Source organism: Aristolochia californica, unplaced genomic scaffold (genome assembly GCF_029961685.1).
Source record: "Aristolochia californica isolate CCGP_79_NKW_82.1479 unplaced genomic scaffold, dmAriCali1.0.hap1 SCAF_5, whole genome shotgun sequence".
Classification (NCBI taxonomy): Eukaryota; Viridiplantae; Streptophyta; class Magnoliopsida; order Piperales; family Aristolochiaceae; genus Aristolochia; species Aristolochia californica.
The window spans coordinates 36,334,386-36,346,429 of record NW_027182214.1 but is presented as its reverse complement, the minus strand read 5'-3'; positions in this window follow the sequence as shown (position 1 = coordinate 36,346,429).

Here is a 12,044-nt window from a genome sequence, read left to right as displayed (position 1 = left end):
TTGTTCTTTTAAATGTTTTGCATACATAAACTCTAAAATTTTCATTTTGTGGTGTTTTGTTTGCCTTGTCTTTTTTTTTACGAGATAAAGGGAAAAACTGAAAACTTAAGTTTTGATTTAAGAAAAAATTATACATCTAAAATGGAAATGAACAAATGTGGAATGAGATAATTCCAAAAAGTGTCTGTAATTTTTAGGGGTTGTAAACTCTTTCTAGTTTTTACATATTAGGTTTTGCAGTTGTCGAGAAAAGGGGGACTTTTAATTGAGTGTTGACGCCCAATCCGTAAGTCATTTCTAACGAAAATATAGCCCATTACACATGATTGACCGATAAATCACTTGACAAATCATCTATAATTTTTATGTCAGCTTTTTGTAAACGGGAAAAATTATGGATTGTTTGACTCGGATTAATATCCCACTGCACATTCACTTCATAATTTAATGAGGTTTGGATCCCTAGGTCATTTGCATCTTTAATATGTTTCAAGCATTCATATCCATATTTAAAACATGTGTAGGATCAATTAGAAATTTCTCTCCTATAAAATTTCAAGCTATTAGGGTTGAACAAGTGGAATTTCCCAAACTTGGATATAAAAACTTTCGTGTTCAGTTGTGGTGTGTGAATAAATTTTCTTTACTTACATTTGTTGTTGTTATAAATTTTTTGAATACACTCATTTTGTTGTGAATTGGTTGCCATGAGTTTTTGTTCTCGAGATAAAGGGAAAGAGTGAAAACACAAATTTTGATTTAATTAAAAAGTATACATCTAAAATGCAAATGCACAAATGTAGAGAGACATAATTCCAAAAATTGTCAGTAATTTAAGGGATTGTAAACTCTTTGTAGTTTTTATGTATTAGGTTTTGCAATCGTCGGGAGGAGGTGGGGGTTTTTTAACTGAGAGTTGACTCCCAATCTGTAAGTCATTTCTGAAAAAAATATAGCCTGTGACCCATGATTTACCGATAAATCACTTTACAAATCATCTATGATTGTTTGGTCAGCTTTTTGTAACCAGGCAAAATAATGGCTTGTTTGACTAGGGTAAATAACCCACCGCACGTTCACTTGAAGATTTAATGAGGTTTGGATCCATAGGTCATTTGCATCTTTAACATGTTTTAAGCAAGCATATCCATATTTAGGGTTGAACTTGTCGAATTTCCCAAACTTGGATATCAAAACTTTCGTGTTCATTTGTGGTGTATGAATAAATTTTCTTTACTTACATTTGTTGTTTGTTTAAATTTTTTCATACTTCAACTCCAAAATTTTCATTTTGTTGTGATCTGTTTGCCTTCTCTTTTTGTTCACGAGATAAAGGGAAAAAGTGAAAACCCAATTTTTGATTGAAGAAATAAGTATACATCTAAAATGGACATGCAAAAATTTAGAGAGTGATAATTTCAAAAAGTGTCTATGATTTTTAGGGATTGTAAATTCTTTCTAGTTTTTATAGATTAGGTTTTTCAATCATCGGGAAGAGGGGGTGGCGCGGGATTTTTAACAAAGTTTGGACTCCCAATCCGTATATGATTTCTTATAAAAATATAGCCTATTACGTATGATTGACAGATAAATCACTTTACAAATCATCTATAATTGTTAGGTCTGCTTTTGCAAACTGGCAAAATAATGGCTTGTTTGACTCAGGTAAATATCCCACCGCTTGTTCACTTGAGAATTTAATGAGGTTTCGATCCATAGGTCATTTGCATCTTTAATATGTTTCAAGCATGCATATCCATATTTAAAACATGTCTAGGATCTATAAGAAATCTCTCTTATAAAATTCCAAGCTATTAGGGTTGAACTAGTGGAATTTCCCAAACTTGGATATCAAATCTTTCATGTTCATTTGTGGTGTGTGAATAAATTTTTGTTACTTACATTTGTTGTTGTTTTAAATTTTTTGCATACTTAAACACCAAAATTTTCATTTTGTTGTGATCTATTCGCCTTGTCTTTTTATTCACGAGATAAAGGTAAAAATTGAAAGCTCAAGTTGAAATTTAAGAAAAAGTATATATCTAAAATGGAAATGCACAAATGTAGAGAGAGATAATTCCAAAAAGTGTCTATAATTTTTAGGGATCGTAAACTCTCTCTTGTTTTTATATATTAGGTTTACCATTCATCGGGAAAAGGGGGTGGTGGGGGATTTTTAAGTGAGTGTTGACTCCCAATACGCAAGTCATTTCTTACAAAAATATAGCCCGATACTCATAATTGACCGATTAATCATTTTACAAATCAGTAGTGATTTTTAGGTCAGCTTTTTTCGAAGGGGCAAAATAATGGCTTGTTTGACTCGGGTAAATATCCCACCGCACGTTCACTTGAAAATTTAATGAAGTTTGGATCCATAGGTCATTTGCATCATTAACATGTTTCAAGCATGCGTATCCATATTGAAAACATGTGTAAGATCAATTAGAAATCTCGCGCTTATAAAATTCCAAGTTATTAGGGTTGAACTAGTGGAATTTCCGAAACTTGGATATCAAAACTTTCGTGTTCATTTGTGGTGTGTGAATAAATTTTCTTTACTTACATTTGTTGTTTTAAAAAAAAAATTGCAATAATAAACTCCAAAATTTTCATTTTTCACGAGATAAAGGGAAAAATTGAAAACACAAGTTTTGATTTAAGAAAAAAGAATACATCTAAAATGGAAATGCACAAATGTAGAGAGAAAAAATTCTAAAATGTGTCTGCAATTTTTAGGGATTGTAAACTCTTTCTTTTTTTAATATTATAGGTTTTGTAATAGTCGGGAAAAGGGGGAGGCAGGGGATTTTAAACTTAGTGTTGACTCCCAATTCGCAAGTCATTTCTTATAAAAATATAGCCTATTACACATGATTGACCAATAAATCACTTACAAATCATCTTGATATTTAGGTCAGCTTTATGCAAATGGGCAAAATAATGGCTTGTTTGACTAGGGTAAATATCCCACTACATGTTCACTTGAGAATTTAATGAGGTTTGGATCCATAGGTCATTTGCATCTTTAAAATGTTTCAAGCATGCATATCCATCAATTAAAAATCTCTATCTTATAAAATTCCAAGCGTTAAGGGTTGAACAAGTGAAATTTTCCAAACTTGGAGATCAAAACTTTCGTGTTCATTTGTAGTGTGTGAATAAATTTTCTTTACTACCTTTTGTTGTGATCTATTTGCCTTCTCTTTTTGTTCACGAGATAGAGGGAAAAAGTGAAAACTCTAGTATTGATTTAAGAAAAAAGTATACATCTAAAATGGAAATTCAAAAATGTACAAAGTGATAATTCCAATAAGTGTCTATAATTTTTAGGTATTGTAAACTCTTTCTAGTTTTATATATTAGGTTTTTGCAATCATCGAGAAAAGGGGGTGGGATTCTTAACTGAGTGTAATCCGTATGTCATTTCTGACAAAAATATAGCCTGTGACGCATGATTGACCGATAAATCACTTTACAAATCATCTATGATTGTCAAACAAGCTTTTTTCAAACGGGAAAAATAATGGCTCTTTTGACCAAAGTAAATATATCTGCCCACGTTCACTTGAGAATTTAATGAGGTTTGGATCCATATGTCATTTGCATCTTTAACATGTTTCAAGCATGCATATCTTTATTTAAAACATGTGCAGAATATTTTAGAAATTTTTCTCTTATAAAATTCCAAGATTAGGGTTGAACTAGTGGAATTTCCCAAACTTGGATATCAAAACTGTCGTGTTCATTTGTGGTGTGTGAAAAAATTTTCTTTACTTACATTTGTTGTGGTTTTAAATTTTTTGCATACATAAACTCCAAAATTTTCATTTTTGTTGTGATCTGTTTGCCTTGTCCTTTTGTTCACGAGATAAAGGGAAAAAATGAAAACTCAAGTTTTGATTTGACAAAAAAGTATACATCTAAAATGGAAATACACAAATGTAGCGAAGATAATTCCAAAAAGTGTCTGTAATTTGTAGGGATTGTAAACTCTTTCTAGTTGTTTATATTATGTTTTGAAATCGTCGGGAATAGGGGGTGGCAGAGGACTTTTAACGAAGTATTGACTCCCAATCCACAAGTCATTACATAAAAAAATGTAGCCCGTTACACATGATTTGCCGATAAATCACATTAAATATCATCTAAGATTCTTAGGTCAGCTTTTGGAAAACGGGCAAAATAATGGTTTGTTTGACTCGAGTAAATATCCCACCGCAACTTTACTTTAGAATTTAATGAGGTTTGGATGCATAGGTCATTTTCATATTTAACATCTTCCAAGCATGCATATCCTTATTTAAAACATGTGTATGATCAATTGGAAATCTCTCTCTTATAAAATTCCAAGCAATTAGGGTTGAACTATAGGAATTTCAAAAACTTGGATATCAAAACTTTTGTGTGCATTTGTGGTGTGTGAATAAACTTTCTTTACTTACATTTGTTGTTGTTTTAAATTTTTTGCATACATAAATTGCAAAATTTTCATTTTGTTGTAATCCGTCAAGTCTTTTTGTTCACGAGATCAAGGGAAAAAGTGAAAAGTCAAGTTTTGATTTAAGAAAAAAGTATGCATCTAAAATGGAAATGCACAAATGTAGAGAAGATAATTCCAAAAAATGTCTGTAATTTTTAAGGATTGGAAACACATTCTAGTTTTTATCTATTCGGTTTTGCAATCATCGCGAAAAGGGGAAGGTGGGATGATTTTTAACTGAGGGTTGACTTCCAATCCGTAAGTCATTTCTGACAAAAATATAGCCCCTTACGCATGATTGACCGATAAATTACTTTACAAATCATCTATAATTGTTAGGTTAGCTTTTTCCAAACGGTCAAAATAATTGATTGTTTGACTCGGGTAAATATCCCACTGCATGTTCTCTTGAGAATTTAATTAGGTTTGGATCCATAGGTCATTTTCCTATTTAAAATATTGCAAACATGCATATATATATTTAAAACATGTGAAGGATCAATTAGAAATCTCTCTCTTATAAAATTCCAAGCTATTACGGTGTACTAGTGGAATTTTCCAAACTTGGATATCAAAATTTCATGTTCATTTGTGGTGTGTGAATACATTTTCTTTACTTACATTTGTAGTTGTTTTAAATTTTGTGCATACATAAACTCCAAAATTTTCATTTTGTTTTTATCTGTTTGCCTTGTCTTTTTGTTCACATGATAAAGCGAAAAAGTGAAAAATCAAGTTTTGATTTAAGAAAAAAGTATACATCTAAAATGGAAATGCACAAATGTAGAGAGAGATAATTCCAAAAAGTGTTTGTACTTTTTAGGGATTTTAAACTCTTTCTAGTTTTTTTATATTAGGTTTTGTAATCGTCGGGAAAAGGGGGAGGCAGGGGATTTTTTACTGAGTGTTGACTGCAAAACCATAAGTCATTTCTTAATCAAATATAGCTTATTACGTATGATTGACCGATAAATCACTTTAAAAATCACCTACGATTGTTCGGTATGATTTTTGCAAACTGGCAAAATAATGGCTTGTTTGACTCGGGTAAATATCCCACCACACGTTCACTTGAGAATTTAATAAGGTTTGGATCCATAGGTCTTTTGCATCTTGAATATATTTCAAACATGTATATCCATATTTAAAACATGTGAAGGATCAATTAGAAATCTCTCTCTTATAAAATTCCAAGCTATTAGGGTTGAACTAGTTGAATTTCCCAAACTTGGATATCAAAACTTTCGTCTTCATTTGTGGTGTGTGATAAAATTTTATTTGCTTATATTTGTTGTTGTTTAAAAGTTTTTGCATACATAAACACCAAAATTTTCTTTTTGTTATGATATGTTTGCCTTGTCTTTTTATTAACGAGATGAAGGAAAAAAGTGAAAAGTCAAGTTTTGATTTAAGAAAAAGGTATACATCTAAAACAGTAATGCACAAATATAGAGAGAGATAATTCAAAAAAATATTTTTAATTTTTAGGTAGTTTAACCTTTTTCTAGTTTTTATATATTAGGTTTTGCAATCTTCAGGAAAAGGGGGAGGCGGGATGATTTTTAACTGTGTGTTTACTTGCAATCGAAAAGTCATTTTTGACAAAAATATAATCCTGTTAGGCATGATTGACCGATAAATCACTTGACAAATCATCTATAATTGTTAGATCAGCTTTTTGAAAATGGGCAAAATATGGGCTTGTTTGACTCGGGTATATATCCTGCCGCACGTTCACTTGAGAATTTGATGATGTTAGGATCCATAGGACATTTTCATATTTAACATGTTTCAAGCATGCATATCCATATTTAAAACATGTGTAGGATCAATTAGAAATCCTTGTCTTATAAAATTCCAAGCTATTAGAGTTGAACTAGTGGAATTTCCCAAACTTGGATATCAAAACTTTCGTGTTCATTTCTGGTGTTTGAATAAATTTTCTTTACTTACATTTGTTGTTGTTTTAATTTTTTTGCATACATAAACTCAAAAGTTTTCATATTGTTGTGATATGTTTGCCTTGTCTTTTTGTCCACGAGATAAAGGGAAAAAAGTAAAAACTCAAGTTTTGATTTAAGATTAAAGTATACATCTAAAATGAAAATGCACAAATGTCGAAAAAGATAATTCCAAAAATTGCCTGTAATTTTTAGGATTGTAAACTCTTTTTAGTTTTATATATTAGGTTTTGCAATTGTCGGGAAAAGGGGGTGGCGGGGGATTTTTAACAGAGTGTTGACTCCCAATTCGTAAGTCATTTCTTACAAAAATATAGCCTATTATGCATGAATGACCGATAAATCACTTTACAAATCATTTATGATTGTTAGGTCAGCTTTTTGCAAACGGGCAAAATAATGGTTTGTTTGACTCAGGTAAATATCCCACCGCACATTCACTTGAGAAATTAATGAGGTTTGGATCCATAGGTCATTTGCATCTTGAACATGTTTGAAGTATGCATATCCATTTTTAAAACATGTGTAGGATCAATTAGAAATCTCTCTCTTATAAAATTCCAAGCTATTAGGGTTGAACTAGTGGAATTTCCCAAACTTTTTTATCAAAACTTTTGGGTTTATTTGTGGTGCTTAAATAAATTTTATTTACGTACATTAGTTGTAGTTTTAAATTTTTTGGATATAAAAACTCCAAATTTTTTATTTTTTTGTGATCTTTTTGCCTTGTCTTTTTGTTCACAACATCAAAGGAAAAAGTGAAAACTCAACTTTTGATTTAAGAAAAAAGTATACATCTAAAATGGAAATGCACTAATGTAGAGAGAGATAATTAAAAAAAGTGTGTAAATTTTAGAGATTGTAAAATCTTTCTTGTTTTTATATATTAGGTTTTGTAATCGTCGGGAAAAGGGGGAGGTGGAATGATTTTTACCTAAGTGTTGACTCCTAATCCGTAAGTCATTTATGACAAAAATATAGCCCATTACACATGATTGACCAATAAATCACTTTACAAATCATCTACAATTTTTAGGTTTGCAAACGGGCAAAATAATGGCTTGTTTGACTCGGGTAAACATCCCACCGCATGTTCACACTAGAATTTCATGATGTTTGGATCCATAGGTGATTTGCATCTTTAACATGTTTCAAGCATTCATTTCCATATTTAAAACATGTGTAGGATCAATTAGAAATTTCCCTTATAAAATTCATAGGTATTAGGATTGAACTAGTGGAATTTCCCAAACTTGGATAACAAAATTTTTCGTGTTCATTTGTGGAGTGTGAAGAAATTTTCTTTACTTACATTTGTTGTTGTTTTCAATTTTTTGCATACATATATTCCAAAGTTTTCATTTTTTTGTGATATGTTTGCTTTGTATTTTTGTTTATGAGATAAAGGGAAAAAGAGAAAACTCAAGTTTTGATTTAAGAAAAAAGTATACATCTAAAAAGGAAATTCTTAAATGTATACAGTGATAAATCAAAAAATTGTTTGTAATTTTTATTGATTATAAACTCTTTCTAGTTTTTATATACTAGGTTTTCCAATCGTTAGGAAAAGAAGGAGCCGGGGGCTTTTTAACTGAGTGTTGACTCCCAATCCCTAAATCATTTCTTACAAAAATATAACCCATTATGCATAATTGACCGTTAAATCACTTTAAAAATCATCTAAGATTGTTAGGTTAGCTTTTTGCAAACTGGTAAAATAATGGCTTGTTTGACTCGGGTAAATATCCCACTACAAGTTCACTTGAGAATTAACAAGTTTCAAGCATGCATGCCCATCTTTAAAACATTTGTAGGATCAATTAGAAATCTCCCCCTTATAAAATTCGAAGCTATTAGGGTTGAACTAGTGGAATTTCCCAAACTTGGATATCAAACTCTCGTTTTCAATTGTGGTGTGTCAATAAATTTTCTTTACTTACATTTTTTGTTGTTTTTAAATTTTTTGTATTCATAAACTCAGAAATTTTCATAATGTTATGATCTTTTTGCCTTGCCTTTTTCTTCACGAGATAAAGGGAAAAAGTGAAAACTCAAGTTTTGATTTAAGAAAAAAGTATACATCTAAAAAGGAAATGTACAAATGTAGAGAGAGATAATTCCAAAAAGTGTCCTTAATTTTTAGGGATTGTAAACTCTTTCTAGTTTTTATATATTATGTTTTGCAATCGTTGGGAAAAGGGGGAGGCGTGATGATTTTTAACTGAGTGTTGACTCCCAATCCGTAAGTCATTTCTTACAAAAATATAGCCAGTTATGCATGATTGACCGATAAATCACTTTACAAATTATCAATAATTGTTATGTTTGCACACGGGTAAAATAATGGCTTGTTTCACACGAGGAAATATCGCACCGTACGTTCATTTGAGAATTTAATGATGTTTGGATCCATAGGTCATTTTCATCTTTAACATGTTTCAAGCATGCATATCCATATTTAAAACATGTGTAGGATCAATTAGAAATCTCTCTCTTATAAAATTCCCAACTATTAGGGTTGAACTAGTGGATTTACCAAAAAATGGATATAAAAACTTTTGTGTTCATTTTTGGAGTGTGAATAAATTTTCTTTACTTACATTTGTTTTTGTTTTAAGTTTTTGGCATACATAAATTCTAGAGTTTTCATTTGTTGTGATATGTGTGCCTTGTCTTTTTGTTCACGATATATGGCAAAATGTGAAAACTCTAGTTTTGATTGAAGGAAAAAGTATTCATGTAAAATGGAAATGCACAAATGTAGAGAGAGATAAATCCAAAAAGTATCTGTAATTTTTAGGGATTGTAAACTCTTTCTAGTTTTTATATATTAGGTTTTGCAATCGTCAGGAAAAGGGGGAGGCAGAATGATTTTTAACTGAGTGTTGACTCCCAATCCGTAAGTCATTTCTAACAAAAATATAGCCCATTATACAAGATTGACCGATAACTCACTTTAAATATCATCGATGATTGTTTGGTCAGCTTTTTGCAAACGGGAAAAATAATGTATTGTTTGACTCGGGTAAATATCCCACCGCATGTTCACTTGAGAATTTAATGAGGTTTGGATCCATAGGTCATTTGCATCTTTAACATTTCAAACATGCATATCCATATGTAAAACATGCGTAGGATCATTTAGAAATCTCTTTCTTATAAAATTCCAAGCAATTAGCCTTGAACTAGTGAAATTTCTCAAACTTGGATATCATAACTTTCATGTTCATTTTTGGTGTGTGAATAAATTTTCTTTACTTACATTTGTTGTTGTTTTAAATTTTTTGCGTACATAAACTTTCTAAATTTTCATTTTGTTGGGATCTGTTTGCCCTGTCTTTTTGTTCACGTGATAAAGGGAAAAACTTAAAAGTCAAGTTTTGATTTAAGAAAAATGTATATATCTAAAATGGAAATTCACAAATGTAGAGAGAGATAATTCCAAAAAGTGCCTGTAATTTTAGGGATTGTAAACTCCTTCTAGTTTTTATATATTAGGTTTTACAATTGTCGAGAAAAGGGGGACGCGTGATGAATTTTAACTGAGTTTTGACTCCCAATCCGTAAGTCATTTCTGGAAAAAATATAGCCCGTTACGTAAGATTGAACGATAAATAACTTTACTAATCATCTACGATTGTTAGGTCAGCTTTTTGAAAATGGGCAAAATAATGGCTTGTTTGACTCGGGTAAATATACCACCCCACGTTCACTTGAGAATTTAATGAGGTTTAGATCCATAGGTCATTTCTATCTTTAACATGTTTCAAGCATGCATATCCATATTTAAAACATGTGTAGGATCAATTAGAAATCTCTCTCTTATAAAATTCCAAGCTATTTGGGTTGAACTAGAGGAATTTCCAACACTTTGATATCAAACTTTCGTGTTCATTTGTGGTGTGTGAATAAATTTTCTTTACTCACATTTGTTGATCTTTAAAAATTTTTGCATATTTAAACTTTCAAAATTTTTATTTTATTGTGATCTGTTTGCCATGTCTTTTTGTTCACGAGATAAAGGGAAAAAGTGAAAACTCAAGTTTTTATTTAAGAAAAAAGTATACATGTAAAATGGAAATGCACAAATATAGAGAGAGATAATTTCAACAATTGCCTGTAATTTTTATGGATTGTAAACTCTTTCTAGTTTTTATATATAAGGTTTTGCAATCGTTGGGAAAAGGGGGGGTCAGGGGATTTTTAACTGATATTGACTCCCAATCCCTAAATCATTTCTTACAAAAATATAACCCGTTATGCATAATTGACCGTTAAATCACTTTAAAAATCATTTAAGATTGTTAGGTCATGTTTTTGCAAACTGGTAAAATAATGGCTTGTTTGACTCAGGTAAATATCCCATTGCACTTTCACTTGAGAATTAACAAGTTTCAAGCATGCATACCCATATTTAAAACATGTGTAGGATCAATTAGAAATCTCTCTGTTATAAAATTCGAAGCTGTTAGGGTTGAACTAGTGGAATTTCCCAAACTTTGATATAAAAACTCTCGTTTTCAATTGTGGTGTGTGAATAAATTTTCTTTACTTACATTTATTGTTGTTTTAAATTTTTTGCATCCATAAACTCAGAAATTTTCATATTTTTTTTATCTTTTTGCCTTGTCTTTTCTTCACGAGATAAAGGGAAAAAGTGAAAACTCAAGTTTTGATTTAAGAAAACAGTATACATCTAAAAAGGAAATGCACAAATGTAGAGAGAGATAATTCCAAAAAGTGTTCGTAATTTTTAGGGATTGTAAACTCTTTCTAGTTTTTATATATTATGTATAACAATCGACGGGAAAAGGGGGAGGCGAGATGATTTTTAACTGAGTGTTGACTCCCAATCTGTAAATTATTTCTTACAAAAATATAGCCAGTTATGCATGATTGACCGTAAATCACTTTACAAATTATCAATAATTGTTATGTTTGCACACGGGTAAAATAATGGCTTGTTTGACTCGGGTAAATATCCCACCGTATGTTCATTTGAGAATTTAATGATGTTTGGATTGATAGGTCATTTGCATCTTTAACATGTTTCAAGCATGCATATCCATATTTAAAACATGTGTAGGATCAATTAGAAATCTCTCTCTTATAAAATTCCTAGCTATTAGGGTTAAACTTGTGGAATTTCAAAAAATTGGACGTAAAAACTTTTGTTTTCATTTGTGGAGTGTGAATAAATTTTCTTTACTTACATTTTTGTTCTTTTAAGTTTTTGGCATCCATAAATCCTAGAGTTTTCATTTTGTTGTGATCTATTTGCCTTGTCTTTTTGTTCACGAGATAAAGGGAAAATGTGAAAACTCATGTTTTGATTTATGAAAAAGTATACATCTAAAATGGAAATGCACACATGTAGAGAGAGATAAATCCAAAAAGTGTCTGTAATTTTTAGGGATTGTAAACTCTTTCTAGTTTTTATATATTAGGTTTTGCAATCGTCAGGAAAAGGGGGAGGTAGAATAATTTTTAACTGAGTGTTGACTCCCAATCCGTAAGTCATTTCTGACAAAAACATAGCCCATTATGCATGAATGACCGATAAATCACTTTAAATATCATCTATGATTGTTTGGTCAGCT